Here is a 20802-nt window from a genome sequence, read left to right on the forward strand (position 1 = left end):
TGCCATTTCTCTTCATTATTTCTCTAATAACTGTGAAAACTAATAGCCTTCTACTTTGCTACTCAAAGTGTGGTACCTTGACCAGTGCTATCACCTGGAGCTGGTTAGAAATGTAAATGCTCGAACCTGACAGCAGACTTTCTGAATTATAATCTACCTTTTAACAAATTTCTAGGTAATATGTATTCACAGTAAAGTATAAGAAACCCAGTGTGCTATAATATTCATAAACTTGATGGTACATGAGAATCACTTGAGTGAACTCAAGTATTTTGTGATTTGACCCCAAATAATATTGCCTCAAAGCATCCTAGCTTCTCTTCGAATTCACAAATAGCTATCGAAGTTACTGTGTTCTTTTTCCTTATTCAAATTCACCAGTCTCCTTTCCAGCATGCATCATGGTCACACAGATAAACTTTCCATGCCCACGGTCAAGGTAAGACAATTATTTTATTTCTCACTTTATTAATAGACAATTGAAAAAAGAAATTACCTGATATTCTTAGGGTTACCTGGCTAATCACAAGTAGATTGAAAACATGTACTCAAAATCGTTCACCCTTGGTCTAAAATCTGTACCATTACCATGCTGTGTATATATATATATATATATAATTCAGATACTTAAGTTCCAAATTATTGTTTGAGACACATTTGGAAATATAATTATATCTATAACATTCCATCTAGTATATCTCAGGGGAGAAAAATCAAAAGAAATTGAAGCTTTAGAAATTATATAAAAAAGCATTCAGTATGTCTTTAGAAATGCACAGAGATTGGTGATGAAATTTCACAAGACAGGGCACCTGGGAGGCTCAGTTGGTTAAGCGACTGCCTTCGGCTCAGGTCATGATCCTGGAGTCCCGGGATCGAGTCCCGCATCAGGCTCCCTGCTCAGCAGGGAGTCTGCTTCTCCCTCCGACCCTCTTCCCTCTCATGCCCTCTATCTCTCATTCTCTCTCTAATAAATAAATAAAATCTTTAAGAAAAAAAGAAATTCCACAGGACAAAATATATTACGCTTACATATCTTTTGGAAAAGGTTACTACAACTATTTAGTGGTACATGCCATCCTCTTTAAACCTTTTCTGTCCCCTCATCCATTTGTCTTTTTTTTTTCCCCTCATCCATTTGTCTTAACACTCTTCCTCTTAACCCACCTGCAACTGTTATCATTTCTCCTCTTCATCTATTGTAAATCTCTCTGGTATTGATTTTGCAGGGGCATGGTTTGGGGGAAGTAATGGAAGCACCTTGAGGGACATTAAAAGCTTTTTGAATGTTCACAAAAAATTAAGAACTACTTATTTTCATAGTGAAAGGGGAGTGATAGTCTAACTTGAGAGTCTCAACGGTTAGTCCCTAAACAATTAAATACATTTTATAATACAGCCAAATACAAAATAAATCTATTAGCTAGTAGTTTTGGCATGTAATTAGAAGATGAACATTATAGCTGAAATCAAACTATGCTGAGACATAATTTAAAATTCAGTTAAAATATCTTATTATAATTTTTTCATTTCTCTATTAATCTTAAAACCTTAATTATTGACACAATATGGCTTACAATGTGGAAATAAATGTTTTTAAAAGATTTTTATTTGTTTATTTGAAAAAGAGAGAGAGCACAAACAGAAGGAGGGCCAGGCAGAGAGGAAGAGAGAGGAGCAGACACCCTGCTGAGCAGGGAACCCAAAGTAGGGCTTGATCCCAGGACCCCGAGATCATGACCTGAGCTGAAGTCAGACAGGACTGAGCCACCCAGGCACCCCAACAATATGGAAATAAATGTTATGGATGAAATCCTAATCACAGAGGCAACATGCAGAATGAATGTAAAATTTGGGAGCTTACAAAGGACTGAGTTTGAATTTTGTATGTGCCACTTATTTTGTGAACTTGGATAAGTGGTAGAGTGATGCTAATAAATGACCTAGGCTTTCTAAGTGTCATATTCCCTACCTGAAATGTATGTGTATGAGGTGATATTCAAATCTTTCTTTCTCTTCATATATACATATATTCTACCATAGTGCCTATAAAAGTTTTTTTTTCCTTTAGCAGGCTATATACCATGATGATAATAAACAAATCATAGTTACAGTGTAGGAGAAAAAACATCACAAATTGAGCAGCAGAATTTGCACTCTGAGCACAAATTCACTGACATAAGAGGTTTCTCTAAGAACTCCTGGAGTAAAATCAACTATTTGAGTGGAAAACAAAATTCAACCTTGATTTAGTCATAGTGAAAGGAGTCAAAAGTTTGAGACATTTTGCCATCTGGAAACCAAATTTTCAGTTTTTTAAGAGCAGAATGTTTGGTAATACTATTTAGTCCACAATTGAAACGAGGGAAATAGATGTCATTTTCCACTGAATCTTAACCAGTTTAAGATTTGAATAAAATCTTTGAATAAAATAACAGAGGCATCTCTCTGATTCATTTCCTGATCTTACTTAGTCAAGTTTTAACAAGAGTCTTTATGGAATATTGAGACTTCTGATTACTGTGGAAGAACTGTGTTTATTCCGTCATTCCTAAAGTCCTAAATAAGCAGACACTGGACTCCTTCCCCATGTCAGAAACTGAATCCAACATTTGGGTATAAGGTTATTATGCCTGGCCTTGAAGAACTCATGATTTAAGGAGGGTGTCAGGTGTGTAGTCAGGTGATTAAAATACAATCTGATACATGCCATAATAGAACTCCGAACAATAAAATGGAGACAAAAATGAAGAACAGCTATTTACCTAAAGGAGTTAGGAAGGCTTCAGATCTTGTGCCACTTGAGTAAGGTCTAAAGGGATGAGCTGGAATCCACCACACAAGACTGGGTCAGAAGGGCCTTCCCACAAAGGAAATGGTATGTCCAAATGTAAGAAGGCATGGCAGAGCCTGTAATCCTTGGTGGTGGGCAGAATATTGGTAGAATATTGGTGTCAAGGTCAGAAAGATGGGCCAAAATTAATTGGGAGATACTTTTAACATATTAAGACCTTCAGCCCTTTTCTCGTAGGTATTGGGGAAACATCAAAGCTCTTTTTGGAGGAAGCTGAGAAGCTTGGGTTTTGTTTTTCAAAAAATAACTTTGGCAGAAGTGTGATGGAAATTGAGGAAGACCAGAGGTACAAAGCTCAAAGGGAAGGCTATTATAATCATCAGAAGAGACATGAAAAAAGCCAAAGTAAGCTAGTAGTCATCAGGAAGGAGGAGGAGAGCCAGGTTTAGACAGGACTCTTCAACATTGAATGTTGAGGAGGAAGTGGTATGAGGCAAATTTCTAGCTTAAACCATCACTATAGCATCTGGAGAGCCATAAAAAGAGTTTGTGCTTGACCATTAGGACATTTGGGCCATTGTGACTTTGAAAGCCTGGAATTCAAAATAAGAATAATGCTTTTGGAGTGAGAACAATGAGGGATCTTAGAGTCTGTGTTCTACGTGAATTCCCAGAGGAAAGAAACTGACCCAGTAAGAAGAGGATTTGGGTTGTCAAGGTGAGCCCAGGGCACAAAAATCTTATGGTGACAGAGCACGCTGAGGAAGAATGTGCATTTGGAACTTCAAAACAGGCTGCTTTTAACTTGGAAGTTGAGCCACTTTTTCACAGAGCATCTAATGTTTTCCAGGACCCGAAGCAATATTCAACGTTTATCTTGGGTTAAATCTAGTCTTTGTGATTCAATAAATGAATCGTCTCTTAGAGAATCAAGCCAGCAAATAGAACTATGGAAACTGGAATGCATCAAGAGAAAAGTGTGCCTTTGGGTCCTGGCAAAGCATAAAGAACTTAGATGAAATCTTTAAGTAAACAGGAGGGCAATGAACTACAGTGTAGTAATAGATAAAAGCATTGTAAGCGGAAGGGATTTACCAGAATTCCCTTTTCAACTTGGCCGCAGAACTATCTTAACATGCTGTAAATACTGGTAGCATGTAAATAACCTTCATAATAACAGAAAAGCTGGCATAGCTAGACCAGTTTCAAGGGAAGTTAATGAAAGTGGACAAGAAGCAACTGGCATGGAAGCTCGAAATGAGTGAAGCTAAAAGTATGAGGTTTTATGAAAAAGAACGGAAAGTGTCATATATTTGATCTGAGAAGGAAACTTTCTTCTTTAGAAATACCCTTAAATTAAATATATATATATATATATATATGTATATATGCTCATTGTCACAACTGAAACAATAAAAGAGGAAAAAAAGCAAGTTAAAAATCTCTTTGCCTGACGCTAGCCTTGTCCACTTCCATACTTCTGAGAGTAATAGGTTAAAAATGTCTTTTACAAGTCATTATACAGATAAATGGGTTTTTGTGACAATGTTTTTACAGAATCAAGAAAAGACCATATTTCTCTTCAACTTTCTTATTTAATTTTTTTAATTTTGCAATGGATTATGGACAGCCCTTCAGATGTAGCAAACAGATTTATTCCATCATTGATGGGTATTCAAATTGTTCATGATGCTGTCATTGTAAGTGATGGTACACACAAACAAAAATATTGTACACATAGTTTTGTCTATGGCGCTATCATTTTGGTAGAGCCAAACAAAGGGCTTATGAGATTTTAATTATAATAGATGCTGCCAGACTATTTTCAAGAAAAGTTCAGTTAACACTCTCCCCCCACTAGTAATGTGGCAAAGAAAGTTTCTATGTTTCCCCATTGGACCTTTATATTATGGGTATTTTATAAAAATTTTGTAAAAATGTTATTGTGGTTTTAACTTGCATTTTCCTGAGTTTTCTTTTTGAAGTGTAGTTGACACCTTTGACATTGTTTCCATAATGGCCTTGCCCTCCTATGAGTTTTCTGTCCATCTCTTTTGCCACTTATTATTGACTCTTGCCTTTTGGTTATTTTTCATCAATTTGTAGGATGCCTTTATTTATTCTAGAACCTATATCATCTCAATATTTATTCAGGTTTTGTTCTACAGATTATTTCATATAGACAGCTTACCTATGACACTAATTTTGTTTCTAGGTATTTGTAGTTTTGTGACAATTAGGATGTTTTCTTTTTAATTGAGAAGTAGAGTATGTCCCCAAAAAGTGCAAGAAAATATAAATGTACACTTCAATGAATTAACCGCAAGCACACATCTAAGTAACCACTTCCAGATCAGCAAATGTCACCAGCACTCAAAATGTGCCCTGCCATTCCATCTCCACATTGCTACCCCTTTCTTAACTTTGAACAGTATGTAGTTATCCTTTTTGTGTGTTTTACTATTGAACTATGCACAAAAGGGTAATATGATGTCTATTTTTTTCATGTCTGTTTAGGGGCAAGATTATGTATTTCAGGTTCATGTTACATACATCTGGTTTCTCTGTTTTCACTGTTCTATTTATCCTTTCAGTTGTTAATGGATATAAAGATTGTTTTTATCCACATATGTAGTTACTGTGATTTTGATTTGTGTTTATCTAATAATTAGTTATTGAGTGTTTTTTTTGTGTTTATTGACGATTCATATATGTTCTTTGAAGAAATGACTATGCAAGTCTTTTGCCCATTTTTGAATAAGGTTTTTTTTTTTTTCCTAGTTTTAGGAGTTTAGAAGTTCTCCCTATATTCTAGGTACTAAACTCTTATCAGATATATGATTTGAAAATATTTTCTCCCATTTCATATGTTGTCTTTTTACTCTGTTGATAGCATTCTTTGATGTGCAAAAGTTTGTAACTTTCTTGAAGTTTTACTTGTCTATTTTTGCTTTTATTGCCTTCCCTTTGCTGTCATATCAAAAAAAAAAATCACCAAATCCAGTGTCATGAAGCTTTTGCCTTATGCTGTCTTCTACAAGTTTTATTGTTTGGGTTCTTATATTTGATTCATGTCGAGTTAATTTTTACATATGGTATAAGGTAATGGTCCAACTTCATTCTTTTGCATGTGAATATCCAGTTTTCTCAGCACTGGTTTTTGAAAAGACCATACTCTCCCCACTGAATGATCTTGGACTCTTATATTCAAGGGTTTATTTCTGGGCACTCTATTCTATTCTGTTGGTCTGTATGTCCGTCTTTATGCCAGAACCATGCTGTTTAATTACTGTATCTTTATGGGTTTTGAAATCCAGAAGTATGAATCTTCCAAATTTGCTATTTTTCAAGATTGTTTTGATTATTTGGGTGCCTTGAGATTTTATATAAGTTTATTTGAATTTTTCTCTTTTGGCAAAAAAAAATGTCATTGGAGTTTTTATTGAGATTGCATTGACCCTGTAGATCACTTTGGTAAGTATTGACATCTTAACAATTTAAATCTTCCAATTTATGAACATGAGCTATCTTTCCCTGTATGCAATAGCATACTTACCAATGTCTCCTTATCTATTCCTCCCCTTTATTGACTGATTCTTCACACAAAGCCAGTGTGATCTTTTATAAACCCAAATCATATCATCTCCATGCCTAAAGTACTTTGATGGCTTCCTATTGCTCTTAGCATAAAGACCAAAATTTCTTATCTAATTTAAAATACTCTCGCTGATGTGTTGCTGCTTTCTTTTCCAACCTCATCTCATGACATTTCCCTCCTTTGAAGTTTAAGTAACACTTGGTTTATTTTAATTTCCTGAACATGTCAAGCTTGTCCACCAGGCTCCAAGTTTCATCAGGGATGAGATCAGATCTGTCAGTAACCGTTCTCAGGGTCTAACAGAGTGTCTTATATGTAGCCATGTCCAACACAGATTTCCTGAATGAATCAGTGACATTTCTTGTGTTTAAATGAAATATAGGGGAGAAACAGAGACCTGGAGGAAAGAAAAGAGGGGGAAACCAGAGAAGAGGAATAAACACAATGGTAGGAAAAAAAATAAGTAAAAGCAAGGAAGAAAAATTACCTCCCCCCCCCACCAGTTAAAATTCAGTCTTTAATGTAGGTATGGTTTACACATCCCTTAATGATTTACCTCTTGACTAAGGTTGAAATTCTCTTCTGGACATTTGTCCACATTCACTCCAACACATTGTGCATCTATAGCCCAGAAAACTACATGCGTTAGTTCCATATGAAACAATCTGCAATTGTTTGCTATATTTTCTCTGACCACTAGGGCTTTGAATTGCTATTCCTTCTGCTGAAATCATTCCTCCCTATCCAAAGTCCAAATCATTTTTTTTAAACCATTTCCTACTAAATCGTATGTCTCAGCTTAGATCTCGTTTCCTTCTGAGAGTCATTCCTTATACTATTCTAGTGAGATCATTATTATAGCAATAAAAAATATATAAAAATAATAAAAAGAAACCTAACACTGCTCTTGGCACCCAGTGTTAGTTCTTTAAATAGTGAATAATACTGGGATACCTGGGTGGCTCAGTCTGTTAAGTGTCTGACTCTTGATTTCTGCTCAGGTCATGATCTCAGGGTCCTTGGTTTGAGCCCTACATTCGGGCTCTGTGCTCAGCTGGGAGTCTGCTTGAGGATTTCTCTCCCTCTCCCTCTGCTCTCCCCACTCATGCTCTCTTTCTCTCCCTCTCTCTCAAATAAATAAATAATTAAAAAAATAATGAATACTATTCTTATTGTGGTGATTATTTTTGTTTTTATATAATATTCAGAGAGGTGAAGGAAATATGTCTTGTTTCCTCTTAGAATTTATTATTGATCTATGATTTTACAGTTGAATTTTAGTAGCAAATGTGGGACAAAATATGATAAAATATATTACACTAACCAAATTCCTACTAGTTTTAAGCCATATCCAACTCCTTATTAAGAGTATATAAGGAACATTTGTTTAGTTGAATTAAGAAATTTAATGTTAAAGTATTCACTTGTTCAATGGCAATTAACAGTTATTACACCAGGGATTTATTGTTTGTTGGGAGTTTGCAATAATTAGCAAGACCCATAGTGAGGCACATGTCCTGGTACTCAGAAAGAAAGACGCTGGTGTGTTCCTTTGAGATCACCCAGATGCAGGAGGAAGTAAGTTACACATAGAGTGATGGCTTGATTACAGAGTGAGTGTCTCCGTTCCAGAACCTATGCTTTTCTTCACTTGAGGAGAAGACTTCAAAGCAAAATCCTGTCTTATTGACTTTGACAAGAGATATACTTAGAAACAATGGTGTGCGCTTGGTTTTCTTCTGAGACAATCTTTAAGAGGGCAAAGCCCTGAAAGAAACAACCCAAAAACTAATAGAATTTTAGTTATTTTCTAAACAGCATAAATTGGCAAAAAATGTTATCTTTCTCCCATATATCTGATAGCATTAAAGCACTTCACTTAAAATATGGGATCAATATTTACACGAAGGACAAAGACATACCCAATTAAAGCTGAGCAAACAATACCTTAGATAGTCTCTCACAAGTCCAGGTTGGGATTACTTCTACAATTATCATAACTTTAGATCAGTTTCAAAATATTGAATTGATTTGATCATAAATATATAATATACCTTACTTTTCAAAGGAGGGGAAATCAATAATCAAATATATACAACATGTCTACTATGGGGCACATATATGTTACATATAATACATATGCTGTATATTTCAGTGGCTGAGGACATAGCAGTGAACAAAGCAGATGAACGTCTCTGCCTTTCTGCAAGTCCAGTCTAACAGAGGTAGAAAAATTAATAAAATTATTAATAAAATAAAATACACACATAAATCATCTAATATGTCAGAGTTTTGAGTGGTATGAAAAGAAAAGTAACTAAGTAGGACTGGGGGAGGGGCAGGAAGTGAGAGGAGTAGGGGAGCGTTGTCAGAAAGAATGTGAGGGCAGCTTCTGATAAGGTGGACAAGACCTGAAGGTGGTGAGAACCTCTGGAGGAAGAGGAGAGCAAGTGCAAAGACCCAGAGCTGAGGCTGTGCCTAATGTGTTTGTTGAATGGTGAGGAAGCCGGTGTTGTCAGAGCAGGTTCAGCACTCCAGGAGATATGGTAAGAGAGGGAGAAGGGAGCTAGAATTTTGTGGGGCCTGTGACTAGCATTTACTCTAAGGAAATTGTATGTCATTTGTGGGTTTTGCAAGAAAAATGACATGATCTGGATTAATTAAAGTTAGTGACAATGGATGTTTTTGTATCTTCCCCAGCATATTTAGTCACATAGATCCAGGTGGAAAAGCATATTTAACCAGGGTTATAAGTATTGGCAGCCAGGTAAGATGAAGGGAGAAAGGGCAAAGGAATTGAAAAGATGGGCCATGTAATGATTATAATGTAGACCATGGAATCTAACCTAATGAGGAGGGAAGTTTGTGCAACATTCATAGGACCGATAATTGTAGGATTGCTAGAGGTGGAATATTAAGGAAGTGAAGGTTACAAGTGGGCTAATGGAGATTAAGATGGAGCGACATTTATTGTTACGACAAACTCTAAAGAATGACCATGAGAGTAGTTGACAGAGAAAGGATAAAGGACAAAGTCAATGGAGGAGAGGATGTCAGGGAATGGAGAGGCCAAAACATTGGAAGGGTTGTTTATGTGGCTCTCGAAATCCTCATTAGTGATCACACAAGCAATGCTGGGAAGAATGACTGAGACAGAAAACTCTTTAAGAAATAAGTGGGGTGACCCAGGGCTTGGTAGATGAGGACAACAAAAAAAAAAATTGGTGCATTCCGATAACACAGCATTCAAAGGAGGATGTTTTTACGGAGAGAAGGAAGGAGAGTCAGTCACCTGGACCAAGCAGCTCCTGAAAGAGCAGAGAGGACACCTAGCTGGAGAGATTGAGAGAAATCTGGTTGGACCAAAGAGCCAGTCTGGGCCTGTGAGGGTTGTGGGGGAAGAAACAGTCCCCACTGGAGAGGGCTGCCAAGTAACCTCAGGGGTGAGACATAATTCAACTCAGTAACAAACTGAAGGCAGAAGGTCAAAGTTAAGCGTGTGTGTGGTGGGGAGGGGATGGATTTTGTTGATGACCGACAGCGAATCAGTGACAAAATGCCCAATGATCGGTCAACTTCAGAAAGGATGTTTTGTGGTTTGGCCTCTAGGGTTTTATTTTTAAAACCATAAACACTAATCATTTATCATATTTGCACATGAATTTAGAGGTAGGGGCACAAGTGATGCCAAGTTTTTATAACTATTCTGAATATAAAATCCTGCAGAGCCCTGGCTTTGTTCCAATTATAGAAATCATTACTGTGCATTTCCTTTTGATTTTAATTTCATTTTTCAGATGAGGGGCCATGAGCAGTCATAAAAGCCACAATTTATCAAACCGCCTGAAGGGAAAGATGTGAAAAATGTGAATGAAAAACAACCCGTTGGACAGGACAAGAAATGATAATAAGAGGAGTTTGAAAAAGTTTTTTTACCCAATTTTCCCAGGGTCCAGGAAGTTTTCTTAGGAGACATGGTGGTGCCTGAAAACCACATCATTCCTGGGATAGTAGAGACTTCTGGTCAGCATATGTGACTTTGGAAGAAAATAAATAATTTATATTTTAGAAAAACCCTTGTTATCTAAAGATGGCTCCTTAATAAAGTCATAGGATGAGCAGGAAATGGACAGATGTCTTTCTTCTCCCAAACTCTCCCAGGACTCAGTGAATAAGAAGTGGCGGTAACAACATGATTTTAGGAGGGCTTGTGTTTTAGTTCTCATCTCTGTCCAGAATTAGATTATTAGTGCGTGCGTGGAGGAGGCACACACCCTATCTCATCTTTATATGATGGGTGCCAGTACGTTTGTAGAGTGTTCTCTTATTAAAGGCAGAGCATGTTTCATGTTCATCCTTACATCCTCCCTATGCTGGAAACAGGGTGGATATTCAAATGCTGAATCAATTTGAGAAACATGAAGAGTCCTTGTTTTCCAAATTTTACATTTTTCAGTATCTGAGGGAGTACCAGTACCAAGAAAATTTCAGAGGGCAAAAAGAAAAGAAAATGTGTAAAGAAAATGACATAAAATGTATTCGAGGAGAGCTAAGAGAAACAGCAGAGTATAGACATGTTTGCTGTGAGCATGTGTACGGCCTTTCCCTGTCCGTCCCCAGCTACGGTTGCTTGATAGTAGTCACGTGAAAAACCCTCAGCTCTGGGAAGTCGGCAGTTAACATTTTTGAACGTGGGATGAGTGCGCTGATGAGTCCCCCACAAAGGAGATTTCAGCCTTTCAGTGTAACGCACATAAAGACTAGTTTCCTCACGGTCCAGTGCCAACACTGCTGTCACACACACAACAGCCTGTCAACCGGGGAGTTCAGAGCATGTGGCATCTGTGCTGGGGACTCTCTCGAAATTACCAAAGAGGGGGAGATGGAGAATATACTCTTAACACTTGGGAAAACTTCTAGTACGTGTCCTATCTCTTACTTGAAAGTATCTCCCACAAAGAAGTGGCTCTCCCAAGCGTTTCTTCTTTGTGAACTATCCCGAATTCTACCTTGACTTTTGCTTATGGCAATCTTCTATTTTCCCTTCATTGCCTTTATCCTGCCCCCTCAACCGCTGCAACCTCGATTTACAGAAAGATGTCCAAAGTAAGTCTCTTGGCCAGACTGAATATTCTTTAGCTGAAGTGGAGAGGAAATTAGGCTGTGGAAGCTCAAGCTTTAATATCTTACTCTTGGCCAAATAAAGTGTAGTGGGGGCTGAGTGTCAGTAGGTGAGAATGAGGATTTTTTTTTTCTTGATCTTCCAGATTTTCAACTGAAAAACAAGGAGGATGTATTTACACTAAGCCTCTAAAGTCAAAGGATTTTGCTGGATTTTTGTTTTCTTTTAAATTAGGATAGAAGTGAAAACTCTTCATGGTTCTCATTCCAAAAATGGATTAATTCCTTATCCAGATTTTCTTTTGCTCCTGCTCCCTATGAACCTTGGGTCTTAAGGATTTTCTCGCTGTTATCCCCATGGAAGAGAGGAGGGTACTCAAGGAGAAGCTTCTAACACAGAGCTGCGTAGAAACTTGAGGGTAAAAGGGAGCTACTATTTTCCAGAAGGTCCTTAAAGTGAAACAGACCACAAATTCTCTAATTAGCAAAAGCAGACTCAAGGCAAGCAGGCAGCCTTCTGTTTACTTCAGGACTAGGATGGAGACCAGCTGGCTTTCCCTCAAAGATAACAAATGCTATTTATTGCTGTGTGAAAGAACCTTGCCAGATTAAGTGTATTTGCAAAAGAAAGAAAAAAAAGTAAAGTTCATAATGGCGTTTTTGAAACCCTTGAAGAAAAGAATTTGTTATAAGAAGATGCTTTGGACCTCAAGTTAACTCTGCCGTGTTCCTTTCCTTTCTCAATTACAAAAGGAAAATACTAGTACTTGGCCTACCCTACCCCACTGCCCAAATTCGTTGCATTCCATAAGGAGATTCCCGTGAAAGCATTAGAATAAGCTATAGATTTCCGCTTACTTGATACAGATTAAAATAGTGTTCTCTACCTCTTGATTACCATCATTATTATTAGGTCAGCTTCTTAAAATAAAATTAATAGGAAAAAGGTTTGACTATGGGACCCCTGTGGAGCACGTGGTAACAATTTACAGAATAGTTGAACATTAAACACTCATTTAGAAATCACTTGGATGCAGCATTCGCTTTGAGGCTTTTAGGCTGGGGTGGACATTTATATGTATTGTAGTGTTCTCTTTGGGATTTGTATGTGTGATAAAAGAGGCGAACTCCTATACAAACGAACAACTAATGAGATGTACATAATACCAAAAGAAAAAAAAAGGAAGGAAAAGAATAATCAAAACAACTGATTTCCTAGCAGACCATCTTAAAAACTTAAAGAAAAGCAAAATGCAAGCTGAGAGATCACCAAAATAGACTATTTCTAGACTTAAAAACCACCTTTTCTATTGAATTAGAACACAAAGGAAACCATTTTAATGTAAACAAAACACTTACGGGCTGTACAAAACTTTTGTTTCTGAGAAGGAAATTCCCTTGGTAAGCCAACAAATGTTGGTGTTGCTAAACATCACCAGTAACTGTTCTACGCCAGGCCTTGTCTATCGGACAAGACCTCAGCAATGCTCCTATTTTTCCTCAGGTAGAAGGTATACTGGGATTTCGACTGGGGAAATTCTTTATTGTGCTTTGGAAATGCTTAGCATCCCTGTCCTCCGGGACACAAATATCAGGCAGCTCTCCTAGTTATTATGACAAATGAAATTGCCAAAAAATATCCCTACAGATTTCCAGTAGCCTGTGGCTAGTGGTAAATCTCACCCCACCTTTCCCGGGTACTACTTCATTTTACACATCAGGAACCAGAGTGCCAAGGATGTAAATCGATTCTCCAAAAGCCACAGAGTGGCAGACCTTGGGAAGTAACCTTTCCATCTTGGTGCTTTTCCACGACCTCATGCTGCCGCCTCTCCAAGTCGCGTTAAAGTGCCATCAGAACAACTCTGGAAAATTATGCAACAAACTTTTACCAGAGACTCCCTTTACAGTGAAGGTTAGGATACAGCAGTGAAGGGAATTCCACTGCTGTCCTATATTCTTGTGAAATTTTTGAAGGACACATTAGATTTGTGATTTTAAGAATAAAAATAAGTTCTGTTCCATGTCTTTTTTTTTTTTTTTTTGGCTATTTCTGAGATAATTTAGAGAACATTTTCGTAATACTCTGTAAAGTATTTCTTCTTCCATTTTTATACATTGAATGAAATGACACAAAATACTGTCCTGATGGTCTTACTCTTCTGCGCGACCCTTTTCACTCTCTCTGTGCCTTTCAGATATTAAGTGTTCTGGATAGGATTTTCCTTCCATTTGGTTTTCCTTTCTACTTGATTCTCACTGTTTTTGTTTCTCTCCTCCTGCCATCTTAGCATGGAATGTTGAGGAAGTATTGTCACATTTCATCTACTGATACCCATGTGCTGAAAACTAGTAAAATCATGACAGGATAAATTAGATTGGACCATTGTCATTTGAAATACAAATGACAAAATAATTTTTAAATAACATATTTACAAATGTGGCTTTTCAATAAGTGTAGAAGGCAGGCTAGGTTAAGTCATTTCTAATACTACCAATTAAAATACCTATTTTGAAAATCAATAGCCATCATTTACTGACAAAAGAGCACTAGTTTGTTGTACCAGATTAACACCTCCTTCTTAAGTGGTTACAGGTTATAGGTTCAGGTTATATTCTTTGGGGCATTATTCATTTTCTCACACATTTTCTTCAGGAAAGCCTTTACTCCTGTGTAAATTCAGGTGGGGACTAAGTTGAAATGAAAAGAAACTCAATGTACTACCAAGCCCTACCTTCTCCAAATGGGCCAACTTTATCTCTCCCTCTTCCCCTCTGTCTCCATTTGCTGGGATTTAGCGTCTCCTTTGAATTTATTGTTGTCATAGAAACATGTGTTCCTAGTTGACCTTTTGTTTTTCAGGGAGAAAGATAAACATGCCACCCACTTTGGGGGCCCTACTAGAGGCTATTCCCAGAGAACTGCACCTCCCCAGCTGCAGCGTCTGACATGCTTAGGAGAGCAGCCATCTCCCAGCCTTGTTGGCAGCCACAGGCAGAGAATGGACACCAGCTGTACGAGGGCTGGAGCTTCATGAACCCTTTCCTATTAGGCCACATCCTGTCTGTCTTTGAGGAGGTGAAGGAATGCTTCAGGTCAAATAAAGAACAGTCTTATGCAATGTAACTCCCAGGATTAATCTTCTGAAAATAACAGCAGGCAGGCCACCTGAGGTGAGGGGTAAGTAATAAAATATGTCCAACTGGACATAATGGAAATATACTCCATGTTATAGATTAGAATGCTTAAAGGGAAGAAAATTAGCTTATGCTGAGGTTTATAAGTCTTGCATACTCTAAACGGAGTTTAGATTTGGAAGGTACTTTGGGTATGGAGGCTGAGAATATGGACCCAAATCACAGCAGGGTTGCATGTAGCGTTATCTTAAGTCTTCGTGTAGAGTTTTTAAGAAGTGCCACCTCTGCGGAGATGCTACCAGGTGCCATCATTTAAAATGTCACCTGCACAAGTATGTGAGGGAGCCCGGCTCATTTATCTGCCTGTATGCTTGGCATCTTGACTTAGATGTTCCAGAAACACCCCAGCCTTAACAGAGATCTCTTGATTCTTCCACAAACCTGTTTCTTCTCCATATCCTTCCCCATTTCAGTAAGTGGAAGGCAAAAAGACACTGTTGTTTAAACCACCGTTGAGGTCATTCTAGAGGTTTTTCCATCTCCTTGTGAACCTCCATCCCTTTTGTCACATGTAAAGTGGCAGGAAGTCCATCAGTCTCACCTCCAGAGCCCTTTTGGAATACGCCTTCTTCTCAGTTTCCACTGTCATTCCCAGTGTAAGCCACCATCCCCTCCCAGTGGGCCTGCAAAGCAGCCTCCAGTTCATCCCTCAGCTGCCATTGGTTCCGCTAGCACGCTCCGGTTCTCCACACAGAGAACCCAAGTGTTCTTTTACAAAGCCAACCACACTAGGTCACCTTCCCTATTAAAACCCTTGAGTATCTTCCAAATGTTCTTGGAGTTGAGCTCACCCTCTTCAGTGGTCTAACTGGTCTGACTGCCGCCCAGCTCTCTACCTTCTGACGTTGTTATCGACCTTCCGCGGTGCACTCCGTGCCCCTCTTCCCATCATGCCCAACTGCTTCCTGCTCCGAGTTTTACATATGCTGATCCTCTGCCCGAAGGATTCTTTCCTTAGAACTTTCACGTGACACGCAACTTAGCTCTAGTCAGCACTGTGATCTAATAGCACCTCTTTAGAAAGGCCTTCCCTGGGGACGCCTGCATGGCTTAGTCAGTTAAGGGTCTGCCTTTGGCTTAGGTCATGATCCTGGGGTCCTGGGGTGGAGCCCTGCCTCGGGCTCCCTGCTCAGCAGGGAGTCTGCTTCTCCCTCTCCCTCTGACCCTCCTCCCTGTTCTGCTACTGCTCTCGCTCTCTCTCAAATGAATAAACAAAAAAGAAAATTGTTTTTTAAAAAAAAGCTTTCCCTGGCAACCCTCTTTATAATGAAGATGAAATGAAGTTAATTACACGAAAACACAAAGAAAGAAAACCTGCTCGTAGTTACTACCATATTACCCAGTTTCTTTCCGCTATGCCAATTATTGCAGTCTAAGGTCGTCTCATTTTCCTCTTTATTCACCCTCCTGGAAGGTAGGGCCCTTAACTGTGCCTAAAATATTGCTTGGCAACATGGTGAGAGCTTTTAGCGGAAATTCTCCTAATAGCATGAAAAAACAAATTTCTTCTATTCCTACCTACAACTGTTGACACCTAGGTACATTTTCTTTTTCACTCTTATATTTTAGTCTCCTTCCAGAATTGAAGAGAAGCACAACTAAGAGATGATGCAAAGGGAAGAAAACATAGGTTGATACCTACCTAGGTTTTTGTAGTTCCTGGGTGGCAATGTAAGACCCTAAATTACCACCCCTCAGATGATCCTTTCCAAGAAAACACTTTTTGATTTGTTGCTTTAAAGGAGATTGAGAAACATCTTGCCTTGCCTGGTTTGGCATAGACAACTGAATAAACATGCTTGAATTCACAACATGCTTCAGGGCATATATGTATAGATTAGTATACTGCATTCTGAAAACTTTTTTATTCCAGAAAACACACACACATCATCCAAACAGAACACACCCTTTTCGGAGTCCAGTTAGCTCTTGGGTGGTCTGGTACTTGAATCTTGACATTGATAGCTCGGTGCATTCTTTATAGTGTCTTAATCCCCTCCCTCCCCCCCAAAAAATCAAAGATTGACTTATTATATTATCACACCGTTAGCACTGAAAAGTATAACTTCAGTTATACTTATCACAGATTATTTTATTAAAAAAGCAACAGACACATATGTTTGCCTATGTTTTTACTTCTATAACCAGTGACAACAAACCTTCCACAGTTGCACCTTGGTCTTTAACAATAAACTAAGTAACATAACATTTTTTTTTACCTTTACCTTCTGAGAAGTCCTTACTTATTATTATTTTATATCTAAAAAGTCTCTATTCCCCAAATTATAGTGTATATTTTCTTTCTTTCCTTCTTAATTTTAATGAGTCTCCATAATATCTTTATATGTGTAGCTTATTTGTTCATCTTTTCTCCCTTTGAATCACAATATAGATTAGGTGAGTCCAAGAGGCTTTGATATAACCCATTTAAAAATCAAACATATGTTAGTGGGGTTCCCCCATCATGATTCTTTTAAATTGATTTCTTGCTCGCTAAAGTTTCTAAAGCAAGCGATCGCTTGCTTTAGAAACCTTAATTCTTTATATTCTTAGGAGTTCCAAGGTGAAGCGTCAAAGTGTATGACCTGGTGAGACCTGGTCTTCTATATCTCCATCCACCAGAGAAAATTCTCTTTATCTGTTGAAATATTGGGCTTCTGAATACTTATTTTGAAAAAAATAATCATGATATAATTTCATCAGATACAATTTCATCAGAAATGACTGTTACTTTTTGAACTGCAAAGCTTACAAGCCGTACTTCAACTTAGTGCTTATATCATCCTAGCTCAGTTTATGATTCTTTGCCTGAGAGCAAGCCTGGGCCTTATATTTTGTTATTCACTTCTACCCTCACCCTTTTACCCCAGCACGTAATATAGTTCCACACATGCAGTACATGCTCAAGAGGAGATGACATTTTTGGATTTGTTAGAAAGGTAGATGGCCAGTCAAGATGTTCAATTTTAGATATCCTGAATCAACTTGGGATAATTTAAGTAGAAAAGGAATTTATGAAAGAATATTTAGAGACAAATATCTTGTGTTTAGAGACCAGACCATCAAAAATAATCTCTAAAGTGATGTCAGGGAATTGGCCCCATAAATACCTCCATGCAGCCACCGCTAGTACAGGCACACCTGTGGTACCACGGAAGCCATGAGTGCTCGAACTTGGAGAGACTGACAGAATCCCAACTGTTGTCTTTTCTGGAACTTGATGCAGCTTAATTTGCAACCCTGTTCTTGCCAAAAAATGTATTTCCCATCGGTCCTACTTCTTCGCATTAAATGCCTTTGAGGCAAAGAGTTAAAAACCGGGGAGGCTGCGTCTGAGAAAATGAGTTTTCACTTTTATGGGGGGCAGCCTCCACCCCCACCAAGATTCACCAGAAAAGAAAGTGACCTAAAATAAGAAGAGGCTGGGTGTAACAAATGAATGTTACTATAGGTGTCATTTTTAATTCCGTATTTCACAATTTACATTCATTTAAATATCCAAATCCTCACTCTTTCAACTCTAGGAGAAAGTTCTTAATTCCCATTTGCCTGCATGTATGTTATTTGGTGATTTTCAGTGCTATCAAAAGTCTACCAAGATTCAGTTGGAATTCACTCGCAAATCCAATTTTTGTTGTATAAAATAACGGTGCCCCGTGGTTGCCTCATCTTAGGTATGCTTGTTTATCCACATCTATAGAATGTCTTTGGTTAGTCCCTGTTTTCATCAAAATTGCTCACTGTCAGTTGATTAAAACAACACCTGCTATCTATGCCGTATGCATCATCTTGCCCTCACAACAGACTTTCCTTATTCTCTAGCTAACACTCTTAATCCATCTGCTAATTTTCCTGAAACCACTCATATATCCGGGTATCTTTTTATCAGGACCCAGCTGTGACTCAACCACTACTGTACTACTGAAAATGATGAACAGAGGCCTTTATTCTTAATCTGCTGTGTGGAAAAAGTCCTAATTGTTTTGTAGTAGTACAGTCTCCAAAATAAATCCATGTTCCCTCACCATCTGAAGCTTACATAAAAGCTCCTTTGGGCGCTTGTATAAAATACTCTGTGGGCCATAAAAATCTCTCATGCCTTGGAATTTAATTTATTTGAGCCAACATTTGTTGTGATAAATTATGGATCAGACTGTTCTAGGTTCTGGGAATAAAAACCAAAATAAGACAAAGTCCTCACCTTCAATGAGGTCATAGGTAACGAGGGAGAAAGATGGTGAGCAAAATTGCAGTATTAGGTGAGAAGTGCAAGAATAGAAGTAGATTTAAGATACAATGGCAATACGGTGGGGATGGGGGATGGATTCTGTCAGGGGACAGGAATCACTTTTTTTGAGTGGGTGGCGTTTGTCAGGGTTTTGAAAGATGCATGCGACTTTTCTAAAGTGGAAAAGATAAGGAAAAGGCCAGTTTAGTCAGAGGGAATAACATGCACAAAAATTCAAGATCTTAAAGCAGCATTAAGTGGAGAATTTTAAGCAGTTTGCTTAATAAGCTAGATGTGGCTGGATGAGTACATTAAGCACCAAAGCATGCAGGTTCTTGTATGTCTGCCACAGATGTTGAGCAATAACTTAGCTTTAATCCTGCAGGTGATGGGATGTTGTTAGAGAATTCTGAACAAGAAAATGACATGATCAGACTTATATTTCACTTTTACTAGAGATATCCCTCTTGGCAGCATGTGGAGGAAGAGATGGGGCAGAGTGAAATTGGAAGCAAGAAGAACAGTCGGACAGGAAGCTATTGCAGCAGTACATGCAAGGGATGCGAAAACCTTAGTGACTAATTGCCAGAAGGTGAAGACAGATGAATGTGGATTGGATTCCCACAGTTCTTGCTGGGGAAAACATGTGCCCCTCATGAAGACAGGAAATAAGAGACAGAAGCTCAGCGATGAGTAGAGAAAACAACTTCCGGTGAGATATTTTAGTGCAAGTATCTAGTAGGCAATAGGTTCGATGGGTCGGGTACTTGCACAAAAGTCTAAAGTAGAGATGCAAAGGTATCAGTGTGTAGGTTCTGGGAATTCAGGTTTCCTAGGGGAGAGCTACAGACTGAGAGACCTGAAGTCAGAAACATAGAAGTTCAAATAGCAAGTGGAAAAATTCCGGCCAATGAGTGACAGATGAGAAGATAACCAAGAGAAGATGTCAGGGATCCCAAGGGCATGGAGTTCCTGCAGAGAAGGAGTAATTACAAAATACAGTGTCATAGCGAGGCCCAGTCCTTTGGATTTGGTAGTCGGATCATTTATTACCTGCCAATGCTGCTCCAGTAATATTGCATGAGTGGAAGAAGCAAGTGTAGATTTGGTTTTTTGCCCAAAAAGCTAGCCAGAAAGCAATACAATATATTGGAGGAACTTCTCAAAGACAGAGAGATCAAGCATATGTCTAAGCTGAAAGGAAGGAGTCTGTAGAAAATAAAAGTTTGAAGGGAAAACAGATAAACCAGGTCTAGAGAGGAGATGAAGAGTACAGGTGGGGGGCTTTTGCCCCCAAAAAGATGTGGGAATCCCGCTCTGGAGACTTGAAAGAAGGAAAAAACCATCTGTGGAGTGAGGAACTATTGTAATTAGAATGGTAGAATGCCAAGTCGTTTGGTCCTGAAGACATCACTTTTCTGTAGTAAGAGAAATAATCTGTTTAGAGTGGGCCGCTCATGGACTGGAAGGGACTTTTTGGGAAGTGGAACAGATTTGGAATACCTAATGGAGGGTTATAAAAGGAAGTTGACCAAAGAGGAGCAGAGCAAGTGTTCTTTCCATATTTCTTATAAATTTTTCTGTCTTTATTTCTTTTTTTTTTAAGATTTTATTTATTTATTTGACAGAGAGAGAGGGGCAGGAGAGAGGGAACACAAGCAGGGGGAGTGGGAGAGGGCGAAGCAGGCTCCCTGCTGAGCAGGGAGCCCGATGCGGGGCTCGATCCCAGGACCCTGGGATCATGACCTGAGCCGAAGGCAGATGCTTAACGACTGAGCCATCCAGGTGCCCCTCTGTCTTTATTTCTTATGTCATCTTCCATCTCTGTGCATGACAGAAATATAATTAAATAACTCAGTAATC

General features: G+C 38.5%; 1 long non-coding RNA gene across 1 annotated transcript; it reads right to left on the reverse strand.

Moving 5' to 3' along the window:
- Positions 1-6599: 6599 nt before the first annotated feature.
- LOC113923044 lies at positions 6600-15602 on the reverse strand. The gene is made up of 3 exons (XR_003520154.1): positions 15503-15602; positions 10329-10429; positions 6600-6789 (listed from the first exon to the last, which is right to left on the reverse strand). It is a non-coding gene; the product is annotated as an uncharacterized LOC113923044 (long non-coding RNA).
- Between the last annotated feature and the right edge of the window lie 5200 nt (positions 15603-20802).

This window comes from Zalophus californianus, chromosome 9 (assembly GCF_009762305.2).
Source record: "Zalophus californianus isolate mZalCal1 chromosome 9, mZalCal1.pri.v2, whole genome shotgun sequence".
Lineage (NCBI taxonomy): Eukaryota > Metazoa > Chordata > Mammalia > Carnivora > Otariidae > Zalophus > Zalophus californianus.